At 46.7% G+C, this 26,921-nt stretch overlaps 1 protein-coding gene and 1 long non-coding RNA gene across 2 annotated transcripts in view; one reads left to right on the top strand and one right to left on the bottom strand.

Moving 5' to 3' along the window:
* Nucleotides 1-1,460: 1,460 nt before the first annotated feature.
* LOC115032576 (uncharacterized) lies at nt 1,461-2,749 on the bottom strand. Its single transcript, XR_003838221.2, has 3 exons — nt 2,277-2,749; nt 1,967-2,018; nt 1,461-1,657 (listed from the first exon to the last, which is right to left on the bottom strand). It is a non-coding gene; the product is annotated as an uncharacterized LOC115032576 (long non-coding RNA).
* Nucleotides 2,750-17,831: 15,082 nt separating this feature from the next.
* Larp1 (La ribonucleoprotein 1, translational regulator) overlaps nt 17,832-26,921 on the top strand; it is an 89,227-nt gene continuing 80,137 nt past the window's right edge. The window contains exon 1 of the mRNA XM_085830003.1: nt 17,832-18,082. The gene's annotated coding sequence lies outside the window, so the exon portion shown is untranslated. The remainder of the gene's footprint in view (nt 18,083-26,921) is intronic.

The raw sequence follows: 26,921 nt of genomic DNA, 5'->3' as shown, positions 1-26,921 counted from the left end.
CCTCTTTGTGCACATGACTTGAAAAGGCTGAGGCAGCTGAGGGGGCCCTTAGATTAAGCTTCAAGAACTTATCTATAAACACACACACACCAAATTTTGCTTTGTGTTTGTTTGTTTATTTTTGGAGACAGTGTCTCACTGTGTAGTCCTGCCATGGGCCACCACTGCCCAGGTTTCTGTTTTTTGTTTTTGTTTTTTTTTTGAGGCAGAGTCCTGGTGCTCAGGCCAGGTTGGCCTTTAACCAAATACTCTCTTGCCTTAGGCTCTGGAGCACAGGGGTCATTCAGTGTCACAACCAACTACATTTATGCATTCACTCTTTCTTTCTCAGAGTCTCATCAGATGGCCGAGTTGGCCCCCAACTCACTATGCGAACCAAGAGATCTGCCTCTGCCTCTGCCTCTGCCTCTGCCTCTGCCTCTGCCTCTGCCTCTGCCTCTGCCTCTGCCTCTGCCTCTGCCTCTGCCTCTGCCTCTGCCTCTGCCTCCTAAATGTTGGAATTAAAGGCATGGGCCTCCACACCCAGCCAGGATGTTTTATTTACAAAAATGATATCATGCTGGACATGGTGACAAACTTCTTTAGAATCTCTGCGCTTGGCAAAGGCAGGAGGATCTCTGAGTTCGAGGCCAGCCTGGTCTCCTTCAGAAACTCCAGGACAGCCAGGGCGAGAGAGAGAGAGAGAGAGAGAGAGAGAGAGAGAGAGAGAGAGAGAGACTCCATCTTAAATATATAATCACATAAGCACAAATCCTACAGCTTAAAAATGGAATTACTTTAGCCCAACACTTTTTCTTTTTTTCTTTTTTCCCCCCGCTGAGCCAAGAAAACCATTTATAGCAGAGTGCACAGCTATGGGCCAGAGACAGCCAGCAGGCTCAAATGCTGACCTCAGGAATCCACTGTGAGTCGGAGGATGATTGTGAAAGTGTGAAAACTGTGTATGTAGTGCCTTACTGTGAGTTTCCTGGCATGAGGAGGGGCTCAGAGAAACTGGGTTAGGAACTGGGGGAGTAGCTCGGGTGGAACGCTCTGAGAAGTCAAGCATCATCAAATACAGGTAGGTCTTCAGCACAAAAGCTAGGGAGGGAGATTGCATGAGGGGCTGAGTTCAATCCCCAGTTCAATGATGGAGCCCACTGCGAAAGCAGAGAAGAGGGCAAGGCGCCTATGGACCCAACTGCTCGTTACTGGATGTATCACATGGGCAGGCGCAGTTATCCATCGACCTCCTGCCTCCCCTTAGTAACAGCTCTGAGGCTGACATATGCATGCTGAGTGCTTTGGGCAAAGCATGTGTTACCTTCCTGCTCCTCCAACGCTGGGAGGGCCTGTGTCCTCATCCTCCACGGAAGACTGCCAAAATGAGCCAAGAAAGCAGCAAACTGGCATCAAGCCTGTAATCCCAGCCGGGTGCTGGTGCACATCTGTACTCCCAGCACTCCGGGGGGCGGGGGGGGGGGGCAGAGACAAGCAGATCTCAGTTCAAGGCTAGCCTGGTCTACAGAGCCAGTTCCCGGAAAGCCAGGGCTATACAAACTCAAAAACAAACACAAACCTGTAATTCCAGCACTGGAGAGGAGACTAGAGTATTAGAATTCAAGGTCATCTTCAGCTACAAGGTGAAAGCCCCCAGTCGATATAAAAATATGAGACCCTGTGTTAAATAAATAAATAAATAAATAAATAAATAAATAAGGGGCTGGAGAGATGACTCAGCAGGTAAGAGCAGAGCACTGGCTGCTCTTCCAGAGGACCAGGGTTCAGTTCCCAGAGCCCATATAAGTAGTTCACAACCATCTTTAACTCCAGCTCAGTAGAATTCGGTGCTTTCTCCTGATCTCTGCAGGCACCACACATGCACACATGCAAGGGATACATACAAATATACCCGAACAAAACACCGATGATAATGATGATGGTGGTGATGATGATTTAATACCAATACTTGAGAGGCAGAACTCACAAAAGGTCTCGGAGAGTTCGAGGTCAGCCACAGCTACACAAAGAAACCTGGTCTGGAAAAAAAAAAAAATCAATAACTAGATTCACAAAACGCTATGGTTCCTAAATACATTTTCATCTTTTTCTATTTTTTTTAAACTCCTATTATAATGTAGCCCAACCTGGCCTCAAATTCCCAGCAATCCTCCTGCCTCTGCCCTGTAGACCAAACTGTCCCTACTGAAGGCATACACCTGGCCTTAAGGGTTTTGTTTGTTTGCTTTTAATTTTCCTACTTTATATTTCATTTTGAGGCAGGGTCTCTAGCTAACCTGGAACTGTGTAGACCAGGCTGTTCTCAAACCCATTCATCTATATTACAAAAAAATTGCTGTGAAAACTTCGCCAGTGCCTTCCAGATTCAGCCAGGAGGCAGATCTGTTTGACTTTCAGTTCCCATCTGTGGTGCGTGGGGCAAACCGTCTTGGCCTGTACGCCCCTGGGAACCCGGCTGAGTCCTATTCTTCTCTAGACTCGGGCTCAGGCCAGATTCCCCAAGCCTCTGCAGCGGATGATTATACAAGGAGGCCCAATCCACCCTAACAAAGGCAGTGGGGCTGGGGGGTGTGGCCACGGGCGGCGCGTGCACACGGCGGGGATGCCGATGAATGTAGATGAATGTAGAAGAGGCGTGGTACCCAGCACCCCTGCAGCTCTCTGCGTGCCCTCTCTCTAGGTCTTTCTGCCTAGGTTAGCTTCCTGGCCTAGGAGTCCCGTTGTCCTTCCTCCCCTACTCTCCGTGCCCTCTGGTTTCGCTTTCGTTCTTTCGGTCCTCCACCCCTATCCCCAGTCCTCGGCTCGGCTCGGGCTGAGTCATCGCTCTCCAGCCCCAGAGAGCGGCTAGCAGAGCATCAGAAATTCAGCGGGGGCTCAGTCAAAGCATTGTCCTGGGGCTGGCCATCGCCCGGACTCGCCCCTGCTAAGGCTGCTTTAATATGTTCTCTGGAAGATCTCCTACGCAGGATGGATCTACCAGAGTGCAACGGAACGTGAGCGGTTGTCCAGGACAGGCATTGCACCTAGGAAGCTCATGGACACATACGGTCTGCACCTCATCTTTGCCCCATACAGTGTGTGACCAGTTGCTAGTATTAACACAACATATATTTAGTAGAGAAAATTACATTCCCAATTCCAATAAAGATAGCCTGTTTTTAGTTTCGCTCCGCACCCCCTGGAGTGGGGGGCGTGTTCACTTCCCAAGTGCTGGGATTACAGGACTGTGCCATCTCATGCGGGCTGCCTCCTTTCCTATATAAATTGAAGACAAACATGGGTGGCAGAAATTGATAAGGGGAGGTGCAGTGAGCGCCAATTGTGAAATAGTTTGGTTCCATAATTAACCTAGAGGACAGAACAGTTTCAGATGTATTTCTAGAAGAGGGCAGGGAGCCAGCACGAGGTAGCTGCTTCCCACACTTTTCCTTGCAGTAGCAGTGGAGACAAGGCTGAGAAAGACGAAAGACCGCACGTAAACTGACCATCGATCTGGCCGTCACTGGCTGATTCATGATCATCATCTCTGGATCCAGGCTGCGGTCTCAGGGCTGCACAGACAATGGCTGTTTTACTTGGCATTGGATGTGGAACCCTTCTCATCTTGGAAGAAGCAGGTGCTGAGGTAGTAGGGTGGGGTGGTTTCCAGCCTCCAAATGCTGAAGTTGTGCAGTGCGGCCTTAAACTAGGGTGGTGAGGTTTCCTGGACTCTGGTGCAGAGTGACTGGCCCCGGGGGTGGGGGGTGGGTGTCCTGGCATGAAGAACCAGCCAACTCTACCCTCTGCCTATTCTCACCCATTCAACTGGAAACAAAGTGAATTATTTCAGAGAAATAATAAGACTGAACAGGTGTCTCCTGGTAGGATCTTTTTTGTTTTGTTTTGTTTTGTTTTGTTTTTTCAAAACAGGGTTTCTCTGTGTAGTCCCGGCTGTCCTGGAACTCACTTTGTAGACCAGACTGGCCTCAAACTCAGAAATCCGCCTGCCTCTGCCTCCCAAGTGCTGGGATTAAAGGCGTGGGCCACCACGTCCAGCACCTGGTAGGATCTTTAAGTGAGAGTTCCTTATTTTTAATTTTATTTATTATTACTTTTACAATTATTTGTTGCCGATCCTGGTGGCACACGCCTTTAATCCCAGCACTTGGGAGGAAGAGGCAGGTGGATTTCTGAGTTCGAGGACAGCCTGGGCTAATCAGAGAAACCCTGTCTCGAAAAAAAAAATTGTTTTGAATATATATGTTGAGTGCAGGCATGCTCATACCACAGTGCCCAAATAGTGTTCCCAAAAGTGTAGAACACAACTTTTGGGGAATTGGTTCTCTGCTTTAGCCATGTGGGTTCCAAGAGCTGAATGCAGGTCCTCATGCTTGTAAAACAAGCATTTTTACCCAGTGAGCCATCGGGCCAGCCCTATCCTATTTATTAGTGGTGGTGGTGGTGGTGGTGGTGGTGGTGGTGTGTGTGGGGGGGGGGGGGGGGGCCCATAATGCACATGTAGAGGTAAAATGGTAATCTTGTGTGTGGGAAGCCTGACTAGGAAGGGAATTAGAGAGGCTTCCAACTGATAATCAAACCCTCCTTCCAACTGATAATCTGGGACCCTCCCAATTGTGTTCACTATAATATCCTCCTCGTGTCCTTGTCCACCCCTCAGTCTCAGTGCCTCCCCTTAGGTCCTCAAAGGCCTCCGGTAATGTGATTTATTTAGAGAGTGGCGTTTAAAGGTGGAAGGAGAAAGTCAACACCGCCCTGTTATTCTGTATCCGCCTTGTAGAAATCAGAAGAAAACAGAGCTCCGGCAAGGGAGCAGGATTTCCGCTCTTGCCTGCCCTCCATCCTTTGTGCAGCGTACTGACTGTACATCCAGATGTGGCAGCTGGGGACACTGCTTTCCGGGTAATCTGCTTCGTCCTCTTCAGGCCTCTGGGGTGCTGCGTTAATACCTCACTGCTGGAAACTTTTGAGCATTGTATTAGCCATTCTTTTCCTCCCTGTGGCCAAATTCCTTAAGGTAGGACCAGGACCTCCGCCTGTTATGGGCGGATCCTTCAGGGGCCGACTGTCACCATGGCAACAGCCTGTGGAGGAGGCTGCTCGCCTCACAGCAGGCAGGAAGCAGAGGGAAAGGAAGGGACCAGAGCTGGTTCTCAGAGTCCCACTCGCACTGATCCAGTTCATAAGAGTTCTGGAATCCGGGGCTGGTGAGATGGCTCAAGTGGGTAAGAGCACCCGACTGCTCTTCCAAAAGTCCAGAGTTCAAATCCCAGCAACCACATGGTGGCTCACAACCATCCGTAACGAGATCTGGCGCCCTCTTCTGGAGTGTCTGAAGACAGCTACAGTGTACTTACATATAATAAATAAATAAATCTTTAAAAAAAAAAAAAAAGAGTTCTGGAATCCTTTAGCCCACCTCTACCCAGTCCTAGCTTGCTGACAGAGCCCTTTGTGTTGTAGAAGATTCTGAGACTCTAGCCCAACAAGACAAGAAAACCTGCTCTCGGGCTTTTAAGGGTATAATTCAGAGGTGGGTGGGGGCAGGATTGGAAAGATGAAAAAATGGACAGATGGACAGAGCTCCCAGAAGGGTGGGTGTGGTTTTAGAAGTTACTGATCCTGACCGAGATGCAGTGTTGACACGGAATGTGGTTTGATTTAGCCTCAAATGTTTTCAAACAAACACAGGGCATTCAGAAACCGAGCAAGATGTTCCCTTCCCTCCAGCAGAGCAGGCTGCCCCTCTCTTGCCTCCCCAGCCTTACAGTAGTCACAGATCACTGCCTCGCCCATGTTGAGCAGGCAACATCAAGCCTCATATCAGGGTGCTTCACACCTGAGGATCCTGCCCAAAAGCTGTCCCTGAGTCTAGACCAGGTGTGAGGGAAACTAGGGGCTGGGGGAACACACAGAGACAACCAGAGAACCCTGGAATATGGGTCAGTTCATGGGGTAACTGCTAGTCTTTTTTTTTTTTTTTTTTTTTTCTGTTTTTTTGAGACAGGGTTTCTCTGTATAGCCCTGGCTGTCCTGAAACTCACTTTGTAGACCAGGCTGGTCTCGAACTCAGAAATCTGCCTGCCTCTGCCTCCCCAGTGCTGGGATTAAAGGCATGCGCCACCATGCCCGGCTAAATTCTTTTTTAAAAGACTTATTTTAGGAGCTGGAGAGATGGCTCAGTGGTTAAGAGCACTAGCTGTGCTCCCAGAAGATTCCCAGATCTGCTTACCACTGTCTGTAATTCCATTTCCAGGGGAACAAACCAAACTCTACAGGTACCCAGTATGTATGGGTTACACAGCCATACCTGCAGACAAAACACACGTACATTGTAAAAAAAATAAAATAAATCTAAGTAATGAAACAAGGGAGATGTGATCTCAGCCCTTAGAGTTAAGCACAAAACACTTTCTTTTAAAGGGAAGAAAAAAGATTTACTCATTTCTATTTTGTATATATAGATATTTAGCCTTCATGTGTGTCTGGGTACCACATGCAATAACAGACCAGAATAGGGCAATGGATCCGTTGCAATAGACAGTTTCAAGTCACCATCTGGGTATTGGGAACTGAACCCGGGTCCTCTGGGAAAGCAACCAATACTTGTAACGACTGAATCTTCTCAGATTCAGCCTTTAATTGCTAAGATCTCAAAGTCAGTAGTTGACAGCACTGGAGAAGCTGAGGCAGGAGGATCTCTGCAAGTACAAGGCCCTCAGGCTTAGTTACATTAGTTGTTTAGCAACACATACACAAAAGTCTTAAATATTTATTTACTTATCCTGTGTGTGTGTGTGTGTGTGTGTGTGTGTGTACGGGTATGTGTGCATGTGTCAGGGGTCCAGTATGGAGATCAGAGGGCATCTTCTAGGACTCCACTCTCCCATACCATGTAGGTTCTAGGGTCAAACTCAGGTCATCAGGCTTGGCAACAAACACCTTTCTTTACCATCTCAATGGGCTCACAGCCATAGATGTTATAGTAGTGAAATCAAGTCAATAAGGACTCACAGTACCTCTGTATATACTATATAGGTATATACTCTGTATATACTCTGTGTAAACTATACAGGTATATACTCTGTGTATACTATACAGGTATATACTCTGTGTATACTATACAGGTATATACTCTGTGTATACTATACAGGTATATACTCTGTGTATACTATACAGGTATATACTCTGTGTATACTATATAGGTATATACTCTGTATATACTAGTATTTGTGCTGTCACTAGGATTCCAGAGTATGAGCCTCTGAGGATAAAAGGGACAAAATTAATTAGAACATATGTAATAATTTATACATAATTTGATTGATTGATTGATTGATTAGATCAGGAATTCCTGTAGCCCAGCTAATCTTGAATTTGCTATATAGCCCAGACTGGCCTTGTACCTGTGAGCCTCCTGCTTCTAAACATCCCCTCAAAGTGCTGGGGTCATAGACTTTTTGTTCTTTTTATGTAAGTACATTTCCTTTCTTTTAAGATTTATTTATTTATTCAATGTACATGAGTTATTTATTCAATGTACATGAGTACACTGTAGCTGTCTTCAAACACACCAGAGGATGGCATCAGATATCATTACAAATGGTTGTGAGCCACCATGTGGTTGCTGGGAATTGAACTCAGGACTTCTGGAAAAGCAGTCAGTGCTCTGAACAGCTGAGCCATCCCTCTAAGGTCTGTGTTATGTTTCTGTGTGTGTGGGGGGGTGTTTTGTTTTTTAAAGATTTATTGAGCCAGGCATGGTGGTGCACACCTTTAATCCCAGCACTCAGGAGGTAGAGGCAGGGGATCATCGTGGCTTCAGGCAGCCCGGTCTACAAAGTCAGGACTATACAGAGAAGCCCTGTCTCAACAAACACACAAACAAACAAAACATGTATTTATTTGTATTTTATGTGCATGAATGTTTTACCTGCATGTGTGTTCACCATGTATGTGCATGGTGTTCCCAGAGGCCAGAAGAGGGTCTTGGATACCCTGGAAATGGAGTTACAGACAGTTGTAATTCACCATATGGGTTCTGAGAAGCCAATTCAGGTTCTCTTCAAGAGCAACCAGTGCTCTTAACTATGGAGCCAACTCTCCAGCCCCCCTTCCCCCCCCCCTTTTTTTTTCTTTTCTCTTTTGAGACAAAGTCTCATTTTGTAGACCAAGCCGGTTGTGAACTCACAGACACCTGCCTGTCTTTGTCTCCTGAGTGCCGGGATTAAAGTTCAGCCCTTTTACCCCGCCTCCTTCTTGTTGTTTTATTTAACATGGGGTCTTGCTATGTAGCAAGCCTAGAACCCCCAGCTACAGACAGGCCAGGCTGTTTCAAAACTTGCACCACCTCCCACATGCCAAGCCCCAGGCATGTACCACTGCTGGCTTACATATGAACCTGACTCATCTAGCCACTGTGCTTAAGGATCAGCTAATGTGCACACACACACACACATTTTACCTGATATTTAGTGGTCTCACCAGTTTATGGGGGAAAATAATTTTTTACGGAGAGCTGGGGGTTGGTAAAGATATTTCAATACAGGCTTAAGCAAGAGAGTTATGGGAAGCAGTGGTGGCACACACCTTTAGTCCCAGGATTTGGGAGGCAGAGGTAGGCGAATCTCTGAGTTTGAGACCAGCCTGGTCTAGAGAGAGACAGAGTACCAGGACAGCCAAGGCTACAGAGGAGAAATCCTGTTTTGAAAAATGAGAGAGAGAGAGAGAGAGAGAGAGAGAGAGAGAGAGAGAGAGAGAAGAGTGCTCAGAAAGAAAGAAGCAATTGACAGCAACCTGCTTTGCTGCTGCACTTCCAAAGCCTGAGTGAATTCCCCTGGCATGCTGACTCCACACTCCCAGGAACCCATTACTGTACTAATAAGAAACCTGAGAATTCAATGAATAATTCCTGAGCTCGCTGGCTGGGCCCTCTCTGGAAGGAGAGAGTTGCACAGGCAATTTCTTCCGGAGAGAAGTGTAGGGTTGTAAAATGAAGGGAGGAATCCAGGGTGCCTGTCTGGAAAGGGGCCCTGGAGACCTCATTGCCATCTGAGTCTCCCCATTAAGTGGGTTCATCTGACTGCTCCTTTGCAGAGTGGGGTGTGGTGGTCCCTGTCATCCTAGCTCTTGCTAGGTAAAAGCAGGGGGCTTAGAAGTTCGTGGTCGCCGGGCGTGGTGGCGCACGCCTTTAATCCCAGCACTCGGGAGGCAGAGGCAGGCGGATTTCTGAGTTCGAGGCCAGCCTGGTCTACAAAGTGAGTGCCAGGACAGCCAGGGCTACACAGAGAAACCCTGTCTCGAAAAACCAAAAAAAAAAAAAAAAAAAAAAAAAAGAAGTTCGTGGTCATTGGCTGCATAGTGAGTTTGAGGCTAGCCTGGACTACATGAGACCCTAGCTCAAAGAAGAAAGACAGACAAACAAACAACAACAAATCATTGGGGCTCCTTGGGAATGACCTTATTGGCAGAACAAGTCAGTGGATGTCAACAAGTTGTCAAAGAGGAACGAACTTGTTCAAGATACTGATTGGAGTGGGAGGCAGGATAGCCCAGTGGTTAAGAGCACCTTCTGAGCCGGGCGTGGTGGCGCACGCCTTTAATCCCAGCACTCGGGAGGCAGAGGCAGGCGGATTTCTGAGTTCGAGGCCAGCCTGGTCTACAAAGTGAGTGCCAGGACAGCCAGGGCTACACAGAGAAACCCTGTCTCGAAAAACCAAAAAAAAAAAAAAAAAAAAAAGAGCACCTTCTGCTCTTCTAGAAGGCCTGACTTCAATTCCTAGCACCCACACGGCAAACACAATGTGTTTGTAACTACAGTTATACAATGTCTGTAACTCCAATCGCAAGGGATCCAATGCTCTTTCTGCCCTCCAAGGGAAACAGGCAGTCGAGAAATACCCAGACCCCTGAGTTCATGGCCAGCCTGGTCTACAGAGTGAGTTTCAGGACAGCTAGGGTTACACAGAGAAACACTGTCTCAGAGTGGGGGGTGGGGGTGGGAAACTATACAGTCTGCAGGCAAAACACCCATATGAGTAAAAACAAAAATAAAGTATTGATTCTGAGACTAGAAATATAGCTCAATAGCAGAGTGTTGGCCCTGAATGCATGGGACCTAGGTTCATCTTCAACTTTGAAAAAAAAATGCATTTATTTATGTATCACATGATATGTGGTTCTCGCCTCCCACGGTGTGGGTCCTGGGGACGGTGCCAGGTTGTCCTCAGGCTTAGCAGCAGGTGCCCTACTGTGTGAGCCTGTCCTAAAGAAGGGCACTAAGACTTGGTTTGTTTATTTGCTTGGTTGGTTGGTTTTTGAGGCAGGATTTCTCTGTGTAGCCCTGGCTGTCCTAGTACTTGCTCTGTAGACTAGGCTGGCCTCGAACTTAAAGATCTTCCTGCCTCTGCCTCCTGAGTGCTGGGGTTAAGGTGCACATTTCCCCTCCTACCACCACCAGTGACTTTTCCCTTCTTTTCTTTCTCTCTTTCTTCCTTCCTTTCTTCCTTCCTTTCTTTCTTTTTTTCTTTCTTTCTTTCTCTCTCTCTCTCTCTTTCTTTTTTATGATTTATGTATTTATGTATATGAGTATACTGTTGCTGTACCGATGGCTGTGAGCCTTCATGTGGTTGTTGGGCTCTGATCAACCCTGCTCACTCAGTCCCCGCTTGCTCTGGCCCAAAGATTTATTTATTATTATACATAAGAACACTTTGTAGGGCTGGTGAGATGGCTCAGTGGTTAAGAGCACTGATTGCTCTTCCAAAGGTCCTGAGTTCAAATCCTAGCAACCACATGGTGGCTCATAACCATCTATAATGAGATCTGATGCCCTCTTCTGGTGTGTCTAAAGACAGCTACAGTGTACTTACATATAATAAGAAATAAAACTTAAAAAAAAACACTTTGTAGCTGCAAAATTAATTAATTAATTGATTAATTTAAAAAATAAAGAAGGCCTGGTGGTAGTGGTGCACACCTTTAAAATCCCAGCACTTGGGAGGCAGAGGCAGGCGGATTTCTGAGTTCGAGGCCAGCCTGGTCTACAAAGTGAGTTCCAGGACAGCCAGGGCTACACAGAAAAAGCCTGCCTAAAAACAAAAACCAAAAACAAACAAATAAATAAATAAATAAATAAATAAATAAATAAATAAATAAATATAAGAACGGGAAACACATTCATGTTCCCCTGGCAGAGAATAAAAGAATAAAAGCAGGGCTGGGTAGGGAGGTGTGCTGTGAGATCACAGAGCTGACCACATTGATGGTGTTCGTACTTGCTGGGAGCTTCTCAGAGTGTGCACAGCTGTGACTGATGTGTTAAGCCAGATATGTTAACAGATATGGCTTTGTTTTCAGAGACACAGCCCCAGCTAAAGAGAGCTCTAAAAATACAACAGAGATACCATTCTTGATACCTATTGGTGAGGAATTAGATGTAAGGGACCCCTGGAAAACTGCAGCTGTGTCTTGGTCACACCATCTGTGAGTAAGTGTGGTTTTTGGGTTTTTTTCCCCCCACTGTATGAAAAGCTAAAGCACCAAGATGTTTTCTGAACATTTTAGTTAATGAAGGGTCTTCAACCTCCAGAGAGTGGCTCATTAGCATATCATTTACATTGCAGATTTGACCTCCATTTTGGGTTTTCTAGCTGATCTCAGGAAGAAATGCCCAAAAGGAATGTCAAGTCTACCATGATTGAAGAATGAAAAGAGGGGCTGGAGAGATGACTCAGCTGTTAAGAGCACCAACTGCTCTTCCAGAGGTCTTGAGTTCAAGTCCCAGCAATCACATGGTGGCTCACAACCATCTGTAATGGGGTGCATCTGAAGAGAGCAATGGTGGTGTACTTATATACATTAAATAAGTAAATACCTTAAAAAGGAAAAAAAGAGTGAAAAGAGTCACCCAACAAATAGGCCTCTCACCTCATAAATATTCATCATCATCATTATCACCCAGCCTATCTTGCGGCTGCCCACTGCAGTCTTTTTCTCTCTCTAATCCCAGCACTCAGGAGACAGAGGTAGGAAGATCTCTGAGTTTGAGGACAGCCTGGTCTACAGAGTGAGTTCCAGGACAGCCTAGCCAATACAGAAAAACCCTGTCTCGAAAAAACAAAAAACAAAAAGAAAGAAAGAAAGAAAGAAAGAAAGAAAGAAAGAAAGAAAGAAAGAAAGAAAGAAAGAAAAGAAGAGAAAAGAAAAGGTAGCCCTGGCTGTTCTGGAACTCACTCTGTAGACCAGGTTGGCCTCGAACTCAGAAATCCACCTGCCTCTGTCTCCTGAGTGCTGGGATCAAAGGCGTGCACCACCCCGGCGAAAATGTTTTTTATGATGTGCATATAGACATTCTACTGGCTTATATGAAAGTGTACCACATGCATGCAGAGACGAGAAGAGGGCAACAGGAAGCCTGGAACTATAGTTATAGATGGTTGTGTGTCACTTGTGGATGCTGCGAACTGATCCAGGTCCTCTGGAAGACTTAACTACCGAGAGTTCTCTCCAGGCTCAATCCAATCTCTATTTGCAGGGCTCACTTTGAAAGAAAAGAAAACTTGAGACCTGTGATTCATGTAATTTATGTCAAATAGCCCAAAGAATTGTTTGTGAGCTTTGAAACCTGGGGCTGAGAACATAGAAGAACAGGCCAGGGCATGCCCGGGCAGGCCTGTCATTAAGACATTCCTGAGGCTGTTTGGCCATAAAGATAAAGAGAATGACATGTCCAGACTGGCCTGGCGCCTCCCTATCTCCCGCCCTCTGACCTAAGTTAAATGTTATCTGCATGTACAGTCTGTTGATGTTTAAATGGACCAATCATGTGAAACCGCGCCAATTCCTCCCCCAGTCCCAACCCCTTTTCTATAAAAACCCTTAGCTTCCAAACCTCGTGGTTGAATCCACTGTCTCCTGCTTGAGGAACATTTCGACCTGGAGCTCCGCCATTAAACTACCTCGTGCATTTACATCAAGACGGTCTGTTTGTTCGTGATTCTTGGGTGCACGCTGAATCGGGAGTTGAGTGGGGGTTTCCCCACTAGCTTCTTTCAACTTCACTCAACCAATTTATGCTTAAACGCTGGACTTTGACTGAATTCTTTCTTTGAAGTAGACAAGTACTGAGGGATCCCATAGTGATGTGACACATGGCTTTATCTTCTTCTCCTCCAGACTTGGTTCATTCTTCATCTTATAAAACAAAATGTCCTAGTCAGTGTTCTATTGTTGTTAAGAGACACCACAACCAAGCCGGGCGTGGTGGCGCACGCCTGTAATCCCAGCACTTGGGAGGGAGAGGCAGGCGGATTTCTGAGTTCGAGGTCAGCCTGGTCTACAAAGTGAGTTCCAGGACAGCCAGGGCTATACAGAGAAACCCTGTCTCGAAAAACCAAAAAAAAAAAAAAAAAAAAAGAGACACCACAACCAAGACAACTATTCCATAGGAAAGCATTTCATTGGAGCTGGCTTACAGCTCAGAGACTTAGTTGATTATCATCATGGCAGAAAGCATGGCAGCATGCAGGCAGACATGGTGCTAGAGAAGGAGCTACTGCCAGGTCTTCAGGCAGCAGGAAGGGAAGACAAGTGACCTGGCTTGAGCTTTTAAAACCTCAAAGCCCACCCACAGTGATGTACTTTCTTCAACAAGGCCACACCCACTAATATTCTCAAGTATCTCCACTCCCTAATGATCACAGATTTAAATATATGACCTTTGGAGAGCATGCTTTTCAAACCACCACAGAAAGGCTGCCTACCATGTACAAAGCCTTGGGTTTCATCTTCACCACTACATAAAACAAGTATAGTGTTACATACCTGAAATACCAGAACTTAGAAGGAAGAAACTGGAGATTGTGAGCTGTTCAACTCGGGTGCTAGGAGCCAAACTCTTGTCCACTACAAGAGCAGCAAGTACCCTGAGCCGCCGAGCCGCCTTTCCAGCTCTCCACGTTGATTTTTAAGTCTGGTGTTCTGATACAATAGCTAGTCCAAAACAGTGGCTTTGGATGTGATGGCAATTTGGCTTTCATGTGTGCCACCCCATTGAGCACAGGGTTGATTGTGCTGATCTGTCTGACTAGTCCTGTGATCCATCCTCCCTCCTGCATCTGCAGGTGAGGCAAATAAGATTCTCCAAGCTCCCCTGGATGGCCTTTGGTCAAGAGTATACAGGTAGCCATGCTCCCCTGCTAGTACCTTCAAGTGAGCAGCCTGAGTAGGTTCCATCTAACAAAATCCAGACATTGAGGTTTTGGGTCCCAGGGTACACCCAAACTACACTCAGAAGTTGTATTTATTTATTCTCAGCAGCTGGGGAACCCCACCCCCACCCTTCCCCTACCTGAGACTTGTCAGAGTTAGCATATGTTAGCAGTTAAGTAAGTGTGAACGAAACGGAATAAATATATTCCAACTACTCATAATAACAATTAGAATGAAGGGGGCTGGAGAGATGGCCCAGAGGTTAAGAGCACATACTGCTTTTTCAGGAGACCCTCTAACGCCCACATCAGGCAGCTCACAACTGCTCAAGGAGATCTGATGCCCTTGGACTTTGTGGGCACCTGTACACACATGCACACTTATGCTTGATTAAAGCTAAATAAATCTTGCCAGGTGCAGTGACACATGCCTTTGGCCCTGGTACTTGGGAGTCAGAAGCAGGCAGATCTCTGTGAGTTTGGGGTTGAGCAAGACTACATAGAGAGTGCCAATATAGTCAGGGCTACATAAGGAGACCCTGAGCCTTTCAGATGTGTAAAAAGATACCTGTCGCCTAGCCTGGCAACCTGAGTTCATTCTCTGAGTGGTGGAAGGAGAGAATCAACTCCTTCAGGTTATCCTTCGACTCCACATTGGTGCCATAGCATCCACACACAGGAGAAACGTTTTATTCATTTATTTTCTAAGAAGAGAGAACTAGAAATTCCAATAAAAAAATACTTTCACGTCTTACTCAAGCACATACAAAAAGCGTCTGTTTAAATGGCATTTCGTGTGACAAATTCACCTTAGCTAAGATAACTGTCTTTAGCAGTTAGCCGTGATAGACCTTTTCAAGAGAAAATCATAGTCCTTCACTGTTGGGTGTTTCGGTTTGTTTTGTTTTGTTTTTAGGGTCAATGGCATTCTTGGAAAAGTGAATAAAGCTGTGTTTATTTAGAAAATTGGGGACAAATGGTGTGTCTGATGTCTTCCAGCCAGTCATAGTAACTTTCCTTGCTGGTGCTCAGATCTCTTGACTCACCAATGAGTGAGTCTCCTTTGACGTGAGGACTCCAGCTTCCTTGATGGTATCACACATGGCAGTTTTCTGCTGCAAATACAGAAGCAGCAATTTCCTTCTTCCCAGGCATTCTTCTGTAGTGGAAAAAAAATGTGCTTAGAGCTAACAGTCTGTGCAGGGAGGTGCTAACTGCTCGCCAAAGGGCCTGCAAGGCTGGAATCTGGCTAGCTAGGGCTTTGTTTTCTAATGCAAAAGGAAGCTTCGGTGTACAGAGACCCAGGTGTGGCTCAGCCATGGAGTATTTACCTAGCCTGGGGAGGCCCGGGGGCCCAACTTGGTGATGGAATCCAACCCACCCCCCCCACCTCCCCAGAGTTTCTCTGTATTGTCCTGGCTGTCCCAGACCAGTCTGGCTTCAGACTTGAGATACGCAGGCCTCTGCCTCTCAAGCGCTGGCATTAAAGGTGTGCACCAGTAGCAGCCTGGCTAAAGGCAAACAGACCTCTGTGACCCATCTCCTCCCCTCCTCTCCCCTCCTCTTCCCTCCTCTCCTTTCCTTTCCCCAGGATCTTACTATATAGCCCTGGCTGGCCCAAACTCTACTTCCCAAGTGCTAAAATTAAAGATGTACGCTACCAAGCAGGTTTATGACTTGACCAGTGCACAATCCTGTGCCCATTCTCCATCCCCTACCCCCTTTCCTTTTGTTTGTGTTTTGAGATAGGATATCACTATGTAGGCCCTACTGTTCTGAAATTCTCTAAAGTAGACCAGACTGGCCTGGAATTCAGAGATAGGACTGCCTCTGCCTCTCAAGTGCTAGGATGAAAGGCGTGCGCCACCACGCTGGGCTCAGCCTCCCTTGGTTAATACATAGGGAAAGGGTTCTGAGAGGTGACTGGATTTGTGCAGGGCTCCCTCCTTCCCTCCTTCATCTTTGTGCTAGGGAGAAACGCTGAAGCCCAGAGCCCCAGTTATATGGCCACAGCTTCACACCCCTCCCACTCACCACATAAGCCGCCAGGGACCAGGTACAGACATCCATTGGTAGAATGCTTGACCAGCAATAGAGAAGCCCTGAAGTGAGTTGCCAAGGCCTCGCAGTCAGTTAGGGGATGTGGTCTGTATCAGAAGACCAAGGCAAGGGGATCAGGTTGATATCCATATTCTGCCATATACCGTTTGCATTCCTCCCTAGTGTCCTGGAAAAGGCCCCTTGCCTCCTACCACTGTGTTTTGACTTCACTATATTTGTGTATTTATTTGTCTGTCAGAGGTGTGTGCATATTTGGGAGGTGTGCATGCCTGAGTGCAGGGCTCTAGGCTATCCTCAGGATCAGACAGTCTCTGTGCCCCCGTGCTGGGTTAAACACATGTGCCATGGCGTCTAGATTTTTTTTTTTTTTTTTTTTTGGTTTTTCGAGACAGGGTTTCTCTGTGTAGCCCTGGCTGTCCTGGCACTCACTTTGTAGACCAGGCTGGCCTTGAACTCAGAAATCCGCCTGCCTCTGCCTCCCGAGTGCTGGGATTAAAGGCGTGCGCCACCACGCCCGGCGGCGTCTAGATTTTTATGCGGGTTCTGACCTCAGGTCCTCGTGTTTGTGTAGCAAGCACAGGTGTGTGTGTGTGTGTGTGAGTGATTGTGGGGGACATGTTTTATGTTTTTGTGTGTATTTGTGAGGTGAGATATGTTTGTATGTGGTGTGTGGGCAGGGTGTTTGTGTTTGTATGGAGGTAGGTGTTTGTGTGTATGTGGGCTGTCTGTATGTGGTGTGCAGGCACCACTTGTGTGCATGGAATAAGGAGTTTGTGTGTTTGTATGTACGGTGTGTGTATTTGAGCCAGAGTCATGCTCTGTGTAGCCCAGGCTGCCTAGGAACTCATTTGTGGTATTCCTCCAGCTTCCAAGTGCTGAGACTATAGGTACATGCTACATGAAAATAATATAAATTTACATTCCCCTTTTGGGGAATGAGTGGAGATCAAATCCAAAGCTTTGTATGTTATTGGGCAAATGTTCTATCACTGAGCTACCTGCCCAGCTTTCTGTTTGTTTTCATAAGGGATCTTATTTGGTCAAATCTAGCCTTAAACTCATTATATAAGGAAGAAGCCCTTAATCCCAACACTTGGGAGGCAGAGGCAGGCAGATTTCAGAGTTCAAGGCCAGCCTGATCTACAGAATGAGTTCCAGGACAGCCAGGGCTATACAGAGAAACCTTGTCTCGAAGAAAAAAAAAAAAAAAGGAAGAAGACCTTGAGGAAGGCGACCTTGGGTTTCTGACCCTTTTGCCTTCACCTCCTCAGTGCTGGAATTACAGAAACAGATGACCATGCCCAACTGTGTGGCCTTTTGCCAGTTCCTTACCACAGGTCGTTCCCTTGTGGGGTTAGGAAGGTGAGGAAGGAATGCTGTGGGGAGGGCAGAGTCTGTTGTTTACTCTCTGGAGTTCAGGCTCTGCCTAGAGCCTGGCATCTCTCACCTGCTCAGGTGAAGAGCTGGAGGAGCCCTGTCAGCCAATGAGCTGAGGCAGCTCTCTTAAAGGCAACCCGGCAGCTGGCAGCGAACACGGTGTACCAGCTGGTGTGCACCAGCTATGCCAGGGGGCGTACCTGTGGGATCCAGGACTCACACACTGTGACTCCATCGTAACCCTAGGGCCCAGTCACTCCTGAAGGCAGCTCCCACTCCACCCCAGAGCTGGTTTCCCAGGAGGCTCTCAGGCCGAGTCCTGGCTACATCCCAGGAAGGAAAAGCTGAGTGGCTTTGGCAGCTGCCCCAGGGAAGGAGTCCACAGGTGACGTGGTGGAGAAGCCATTTCCCTGACCTGACCCACTTCAGCAGCCCTGGTGAGTCCAGACCCCTAGGCCTTGTGAGCCTCAGGACCACAGGGTTTGGTGAGATGACCCTTGTCTCTGGGGAGAAAGCCAGAGTGCTGCCTCTAGCTGTGGAGGGCCTTGAGTCAGCACTCCAGCTCTGAGCCTCCATTCCCCAACCTGGGAAAGCAGTCCAGGTTCCCCTTTGCAGTTCTCTGTTGCACCTTGTTTTGAACATCTCCCCTGACAGCTTGCACTTCTCACATAAAGTCAAGCTGTTGCTTGACTTTTCACGGCAGTTGCCGCCCTCCAGGAGTAGCTGGTATGTGATTTCTGGCCAGTGGGGCTCCACCACTGAGCTGATGCAAGCTTAGCCAAAAGTAAAGAGATGTGGCGTTTTTTAGTTTGTCTACGAGCTCTTATCAAGAGTCAATATTTGATTTGTACTTGACCTTGTGAAATTAGGGAAAGAGCACTGTGAAGAGATTTCAGAATGGGGGCCATGGAAAGGAAGCCCCCAGGGCATACAGGGTTGATAGCACATGATGTTGTCTCCCATATGGGTGGGGCTCAGGGCCATCCTTGGGGGAGGTGGGAGGCTGGGTCTGAAAGCCTCTTGTATGGGTGTAAAAACGGTCCCTGGGGCTCCACATCCAGTTCAGCCAATCTCTGCACAGGGAGCCCCGAATGGATGATGTGAGGTCCCCCTCTAACCTATGCTGAAGTGTGGCTCAGAGACAAGTGGGACAGGTGATGGTCCTCATCCTGTTGCTAGTCGGGGTCTCAAAGCACCCCCAGAGTGTGGACTGGGGATTTCAGGACAGAGTTGCATTTCTACCCCTGCATCCCCTGACTCTGTGACCTCAGACAAGCTGCCTAACCACGCTGAGTCTCAGCTTTCCAGCTGCAAATGGGAACTGTAACTGGGCAGTGCTTTTTCACCAGGATTATTCTTAGAGATAGATAAAACAGTATATTACACGAAAGGTCAAACTGCAGGAACTTAAAGATAAAAAAAAATGCATTTTAGGGACCAGGCACATGCCTTTAGTCCCAGCGAAAGCAAGCAGATCTCTGTGAGTTCAAAGCCAGCTTGATCTCTATAGTGAGACCAGGCCAGCCAGGGCTACACAGTGAAATGCCTATCTCAAACAAACAAACAAAACAAAACAAGGGGTTGGAGATTTAGCTCAGTGGTAGAGCGCTTGCAAGCGCAAGGCCCTGGGTTCAGTCTTAAGCTCTGGGAAAAAAAAAAAAAAACATAGCAAGGTAGGAGCTGGAGAGAGAGTTCAGCAATCACTCCATGCTGCTCCAAAGGCCCTAGGTTCGGTTCTGAGCACCCGTGTCAGATGGTTCACAGCCACCTGTGTCACCAGCTCCAGGGAATCCAGTGTCCTTTTCTAGCCTCTCAGGGTACCTGAATTCATGTGCACACACAGACACAGACACAGACACACACACAACTGAAAATAAAATAAGTCATTAAAAAGCAGCAAGACACTTAGAAGGGGAAATAGAAGATTAAACAATATAAAACTGGCAAAATTTTATCATTATTTAAGCATTAAGATATGTTTCTAAGCCGGGCGTGGTGGCGCACGTCTTTAATCCCAGCACTCGGGAGGCAGAGGCAGGCGGATTTCTGAGTTCGAGGCCAGCCTGGTCTACAAAGTGAGTTCCAGGACAGCCAGGGCTATACAGAGAAACCCTGTCTCGAAAAACCAAAAAAAAAAAAAAAAAAAAAAAAAAAAGATATGTTTCTAAGCCGGGCGGTGGTGGCACACGTCTTTAATCCCAGCACTTGAGAGGCAGAGGCAAGTGGATTTCTGAGTTCCAGGCCAGCCTGGTCTACAAAGTGAGTTCCAGGACAGCCAGGGCTACACAGAGAAACCCTGTCTCGAAAAACCAAAAAAAAAAAAAAAAAAAAAAAAAAAAAAAAAGTTTCTACAAAAGCTAAAAAAAAAAAAAAAAGCAAAGAATCAATGAAATTAGACAAAAACCATATTATAACATACAGCCTTTGTAATACAGCAAAAATGGTGTTTGTTTGGAGACAGACTCTTGCTATGTAGCTTTGTAATAATAAATATTATCTGCCTGGTCTACAAAGTGAGTTCCAGGACAGCCAGGGCTATACAGAGAAACCCTGTCTCGAAAAACCAAAAAAAAAAAAAAAAAAAAAAAAAGCCTGGTCTACAAAGTGAGTTCCAGGACAGCCAGGGCTATACAGAGAAACCCTGTCTCGAAAAAACAAAATAATAATAATAATAATAATAATAATAATAATAATAAAATAAATAAATATTATCTATAATTAATAATAATTGTGTTGGAAATGCATGCCTGTGATCCCAGTACATGGGAAGGTTCAGGAAGTCCAAGGTCAGCCTGGGGTCCCCTCTTGAGCTGCCTATCCCTCCTCCCCACCCTTCCCCATGAGTCTCAAGGTGTGTGGCTTCCTAAGCTCTGGCACTGGAATGAGTGAAAGCCAGGGCAGTTTCCAGACACAGGGGGGCTTCACCAATACACAGGAGCACATGAACTTCTAGTGGAACATTCTCTGGCCCCTGAAGAGTCATGCTAGCCAGTCCCCTGCTCCAGGGCAGACCTATCTTCTAAGCAACACTGCTAAGTTGCACCCTAGGGAAGGCTTTCAAACAGCTTTCCTTGGTAACCACAGCCTTGGCATCTCAATAATTCTCCCAACGGGGTGCAGAGCTCTGTTGTGTGGTATGAGTGCAAGCGTGTGTGTGTGTGTGTGTGTGTGTGTGTGTGTGTGTGTGTGTGTGTGAATGTTTGAGTGCAGTAAGTATTGGGGTTAGAGTTCCAGGTGCATTGAGCAACCAAAACTTGAAAAATCTTGGTAGAGTCTATACATAAAGCTCTGGGTTCATTCCCTACTGCAGAATAAACTGGATGTTGGCACACCCATAGTCCCAGCACTGGGGAGGTAGGAGCAGGGGAATGGGAAGTTCAAGTCATTTTCAACTATATAGAGAGTTGAGTTTGAAGTGCTGTGGGGACTAGGGCTCCTCCCTCTGGGAAGCTGGGAGGCACTCTTCAGGCTTGGCTGGGTTAGCTGGCACCTGCTGGGCTAACCATTGTATATAGTGTGGAACTCAGAATGGTACTAGTTCATTATGTTGTAACACTAAGGCTCAAGGAGTGGCCCAAGATATAGTTGCTTTTGTTTACAGCCAAAATTCCTTTGTTTGGAGACAGGCTCTTGCTATGTAGACCACTGGCAACATCAAGTGTGTAATGGTCCCCTGTTTCCTACTCCTGAGAGCCCAGATTCTAGGTGTGCACCACCATGCCTTGGGCACTAAAAAAAAATGTTTTTTTAATTAATGAGAAAAAAATTGAAAGCCAAATGTGGTGCACACACACCTTTAATTCCAGCACTTGGAAGACCGAGGCAGGGAGAATCTGAGTTTGAGGCAGGGAGATCTCTGAGTCTGAGGCTAGCCTGGTCTACAGAGTGAGTTCCAGAACAGCCAGGGCTACAAGGAGAAACCCTGACTCAGAAAAAAATAACAATAGAAGTTTTCTCAAACAAACAAATAAACAAAAACAATGGAAAGGAAGAAAAGAAGACAAGCTGGGGAGGTGGCTCAGAATGTAAAGCTCCCTGCTGCCAAGCCTGTGGACGGACTGAGTTTGATTCCCCAGGAACCATGAAGTAGAAAGAGAACTAACTCCCGCAAGCCGTCCTCCAAACTCTACAGTTTGTGCCTTGGTCTGCTCTGGCATGCATGCACACAAAATGAAATAAAATAGTGGAAAGGAAGGAAAAGATGACTTTGCCTATGTTTTAACTGGCTACTTAGGGCTTCTTATTGTTGCTGTTGGTGGTGGGAGTGGTGGTATTTTCTTTCTTGCTTGTTTTCTATCTCTATCTCTCTCTCTCTTTCTTATTTATTTATTTATTTTATTTTATTTTATTTTGTTTTTCTGAGACAGGGTTTCCCTGGCTGTCCTGGAACTCACTCTGTAGACCAGGCTGGCCTTGAACTCAGAAATCTGCCTGCCTCTGCCTCCCAAGTGCTGGGATTAAAGGCGTGTGCCTATTGCTGGGATTTAAAGGTATGTGCCACCATCTCCCAGATGTTGTTATTGTTCTTTTAACTATAAGAAAGCAATATTTTGGTGCTGGGCATGGTGGCGCATGCCTTTAATCGCAGCACTTGGGAGGCAGAGGCAGGTGTATTTCTGAGTTCGAGGCCAGCCTGGTCTACAAAGTGCATTCCAGGACATCCAGGGCTACACAGAGAAACCCTATCTCAAAAAAAACACACACACACAAAAAAAGAAGTAGGCAATATTTTAAAATGAGGCTGTTCTATCACAAAGAAAACATAGATTCTGAGTTATTTTTGTTTTGTTAATTTTTAAAGTTTTCATACAAAAAAAGTAATGGATTTCTGAGGGGAAGAGATGACTCGGCGTTTAAGAGCACTGGAGCGCCGGGCGTGGTGGCGCACGCCTTTAATCCCAGCACTCGGGAGGCAGAGGCAGGCGGATTTCTGAGTTCGAGGCCAGCCTGGTCTACAAAGTGAGCTCCAGGACAGCCAGGGCTATACAGAGAAACCCTGTCTCGTAAAAACCAAAAAAAAAAAAAAAAAAAAAAAAAAAAAAAAGAGCACTGGAGCACTGGCTGTTTCTCCAGAGGACTCAGGTTCAATTCTCAACACCCACATAACAGCTCACAGCAATCACTAACTCCAGTTCCAGGAGATCAAGCACCCTTGATCTGCTTCATTGCATGTAGACATATATACAGGCAAAACGGTCATACGCATAAAATTAAATTAAATTAAGCAATCTTCCTTTCTTGTGTGTGTATGTGTCTGTCTGTCTGTCTGCTTTCCAGTGCTGGGATTAAAGGCACTTGTCACCACTGCCTAGCTGCTATTTTAAATAGAGCAAGTGATCTCTAGCCTACCGCGAGCTCCACTACTCTCTGCTGCCCCAGCTCACATTCTCATGTGGTGTACCATCTGCTTGGGTCTTTCTCATGTAAGGGGACCCCCAGTCCACTTTCTCCTCAGGCTTCTCTCCACCTCAGGTCTGTGGCTACCCAGCTGCTGCATGGCACTCTGCACCTCATTTGTCCTCTAGCGCTCCCGGCATAGTGCTGACTGGATGGGCTGGTGGTAATGTCAGCTGGGTGATGCTGCCTCTGGCCACAGCTCTGACCTGGGCTGGCTGCCCTCTGAAATAACTCTCTAGGGATGCCTTTGAGGCCACTGCATACTAATGCTAAGATAGTATTCATGTTCTGTTGTCTTTGCTGTGCTGCCTGCCTCATGGTCCTTGTGGTGTGGGTCTTCTGGTGAAGGGAATGGTCCTATGGAACACTGATTCCCATCTCTTTTTGACCAGGGAGGCTGGCTCCCACCTGCCTCCTTCCATCTCCACTACACCACCCAAAAAGGGCTCTCACACCATTCACATCCTGGGCCCCAACTCTCACCTGAGTTTGCTGTAGGGTACATGAGAGAAAATGTACAGGCTAACAGAGAGCTTTCTTATTTTTTCTGTGTACCCTGCTACACACACACACACACACACACACACACACACACACACACACACACACCAGTGATAACCATCTATATCGTTCTTCACATCTGTCAATTATTGTGTTTGGGTTCTAGGATGTGATCTCTTTTTTAACAATATTTTATTTTATTTTGGTTTTTCAAGACAGGGTTTCTCTGTATAGCCCTGGCTGTTCTGGAACTCACTTTGTAGACCAGGCTGGCCTCGAACTCAGAAGTCCGCTTGCCTCTGCCTCCGGAGTACTGGGATCAAAGGCGTGCGCCACCACGCCCGGCCTTTATTTTATTTTTATTTTATGTGCATTGGTGTTTTGCCTGCACATATGTTTGCATGAGGGTGTCAGTTTAAATTTTTTATTATTATTATTACTGTGTGTTTGGTGAATGGGGTACACATGTGAATTGGGATACACATGTCAGAGGACAACTTGCAAGAGTCACTTTACCCCTCCCACCTTTATTTCAGGGGTTGAACACAGGGCATCAGACTTGGCAGCAATCACCTTGCCTGCTGTGCCCTCTCACCATCCTCTGAGATCAGATCTGTCGAGATCCACAGTGTCAGAAATGGAAATGTGGGTTGTATCTAAGATTTAGATTATCTAAGAATAACACGTCAGTTCCACTGTCCTTTCTTTCTTTTTTCTTTTTGGTTTTTCGAGACAGGGCTTCTCTGTATAGCCTTGGCTGTCCTGGAACTCATTTTGTAGACCAGGCTGGCCTCGAACTCAGAAATTCACCTGCATCTGCCTCCCAAGTGCTGGGATTGAAGGTATGCGCCACCACCGCCCGGCTTTTTCCACTGTCCTTTCTTAAAAAAAACCAAAACTTTAAAGATGCTTACCTATGTGTCTGTGCCTATGTGAGTATATGGCCTATGTGAGTATATGGCCTATGTGAGTATATGGCCTATGTGAGTATATGGCCTATGTGAGTATATGGCCTATGTGAGTATATGGCCTATGTGAGTATATGGCCTATGTGAGTATATGGCCTATGTGAGTATATGGCCTATGTGAGTATATGGCCTATGTGAGTATATGGCCTATGTGAGTATATGGCCTATGTGAGTATATGGCCTATGTGAGTATATGGCCTATGTGAGTATATGGCCTATGTGAGTATATGGCCTATGTGAGTATATGGCCTATGCCCATGCATGCGCCTGCATGCACGTGCGTGTGTCCTCTTTCACTCTCTACCTGTTCCTTTAGGGCAGACTTTCTCCCTGCCCTTGGGGCCTGTGTTCTATCAGCTAGCATGCTAAACATTCCTCCTGTCTCCTCCCTGTTAGGTACTGGAGTCCCAGGCATGCACAGAACATCTGCCTTGTTATGAAGGTGCTGGGATCTGAACTCTGGCCCCCATGATTGTATAACAATCTAACTGCTGAGACATCTCTCAAGCCCTCCATTTGCCATTTCTGATAGGTTAGTCAGTAGTGTTTAAAAAAAAAAAAAAAAAGACTTCCAAAGCTTCCGATGAGTGTGTACTGATCAGGCACTGAGATCTATTAGTGATGTCTACTGCAGATATAGCTAGGAAGGATAACAGTGTGTATGCTAAAAATGTGTCTTAAAATCCATCTGCTGTCTCACTAAACACATATGGAAATTGGCTTGAGAAGGAGAAAGAATTTGTCTGAAGTCCAGTGGCAAGCTAGGCAGAGTAGACCCAGAGGCAGGACTATGCCTGACCTTGAAGCCATACTTCCTCCTACTACAGTGACTTAGAGAAGAAAATTAAGATTGAGAAGATGCTGGAAGCCAGCCAGGGAAGCCTGGCTGAGGTGGAGCGAGGAATCCAGCTCGATGCCACCAGACTGAGATCTGCCAGCCGGGTGCGTCGGTCGGCTTCTGCTCCACTTCTCGGAATCCCTTTGCTCCTGTCCCAATTTCCTGAGTCATTTTCTTTGGCCTGAGAGTGCACACTGGAGCAGAGGGGCCTCAGGGGACCCAAGCCCTAAATACCCTCTTTTGGCTGCCTTCATCTGGTTCCCCAGCTCCTCTTTTTAAGAAGAGAAGTCCCAAGACAGAAGTTCTTAACTCTACCAATGCAATAGACACTTCTGGCAAGCTGATGAAGTCTATTCACCCTCTTTCCAGCATGGTTTTGTTTGTTTATTTGTTTGTTTATGGAGACAGCGTTTCTCTGTGTAGCCCCGGCTGTCCTGGAACTCACTCTGCAGACCAGGTTGGCCTTGAACTCAGAAATCCGCCTGCCTCTGCCTCCTAAGTGCTGGAGTCAAAGGTGTGCACCACCACAACCTGGCTTCAGCACGTTTTTAAAACATAAAATGAAATAGGCTTTGTGACCCAGGCTCATGATTCAAACACTTTGGATGCAGGAGCAGGGTCAAGGCCACTTTATACCAAGTGGGACCCTGTCTCAAAACAAACAAGACAACCCCCTTTCCTGGCCCCGTGCTCCCCATTCATAGGACATAAAACAAAGGAGCAAAGTGGGTTGCTCTGCTTCCAATTGGTGGCCAGACTGGTCCAGGAAGAGAGTGTAAGCGTCAGGGAGCACAACTTCCTCACACCCCAGCCAGTGTCCACGTCAGCAAAACAGTCTGTCACAGTCAAGTTCACGGGCAAGAGTCAGTGAGCTGAGATTTAAACTAATTTTTCTGGGTCTGCCCCAAGCTTCTTATCTGCAAAACAGATGGTAACACTCAGTGCTGAGGTGATGTAAAGAAAAGATGCTGTCACTACCATCCCATCAAATGCCTGACCTAGAGCTGTGTCAGCCATCCAGGCTGCCAGCCAGAGAGCTCCCAGATACCTCCCCTTTGCTGTTATCCTTACTAAGTCATCGGACCAGCTACATCTCTGGCAGCACTCCCCCCCCCCACACCTTTTAAAGTTGTATTTGTCTATTTATTTATTTATTATGGGCACACATGTGCCATGGTGTGTGTTGTGAAATCAGAGCACAATTTGCAGGAGCCAGTTAGCTCCTTGCACCATGTGGGTCTTAGGATTGAATGTAGGTCATTAGGTCGCCTGCATTGCTCTGCCTCCAGTCTTCCTAAATGCTCTTCCCAGCATTTCTGCTTCCTTGTGCACAGATGTGTGCCTGACTGAGGGTATGTGCATTCACAGAGCTGTGGACAGTTTTCTTTTGTCTTGTCTTCTGTGCCTTCTCTGTTACCCAGGACAGTAATGCGACTCCAGGGAGCTAGGAGCAGAGGGATGGTTCCAGAATATTCCCCACCAGAAGGCATTAGGATGAATTCAAGGGATTTTTGGCTGGAAAGGGAGGGGTCAGAGGTGAATCTGCCCTTTGAGGCAGATAGAGTCTTGGTT

This window comes from Mus caroli, unplaced genomic scaffold (assembly GCF_978045245.1).
Source record: "Mus caroli unplaced genomic scaffold, Mus_caroli_1 scaffold_13, whole genome shotgun sequence".
NCBI lineage: Eukaryota > Metazoa > Chordata > Mammalia > Rodentia > Muridae > Mus > Mus caroli.
Note: the sequence above shows the minus strand (reverse complement) of the source record. Positions and strands in the feature narration are given on the sequence as shown.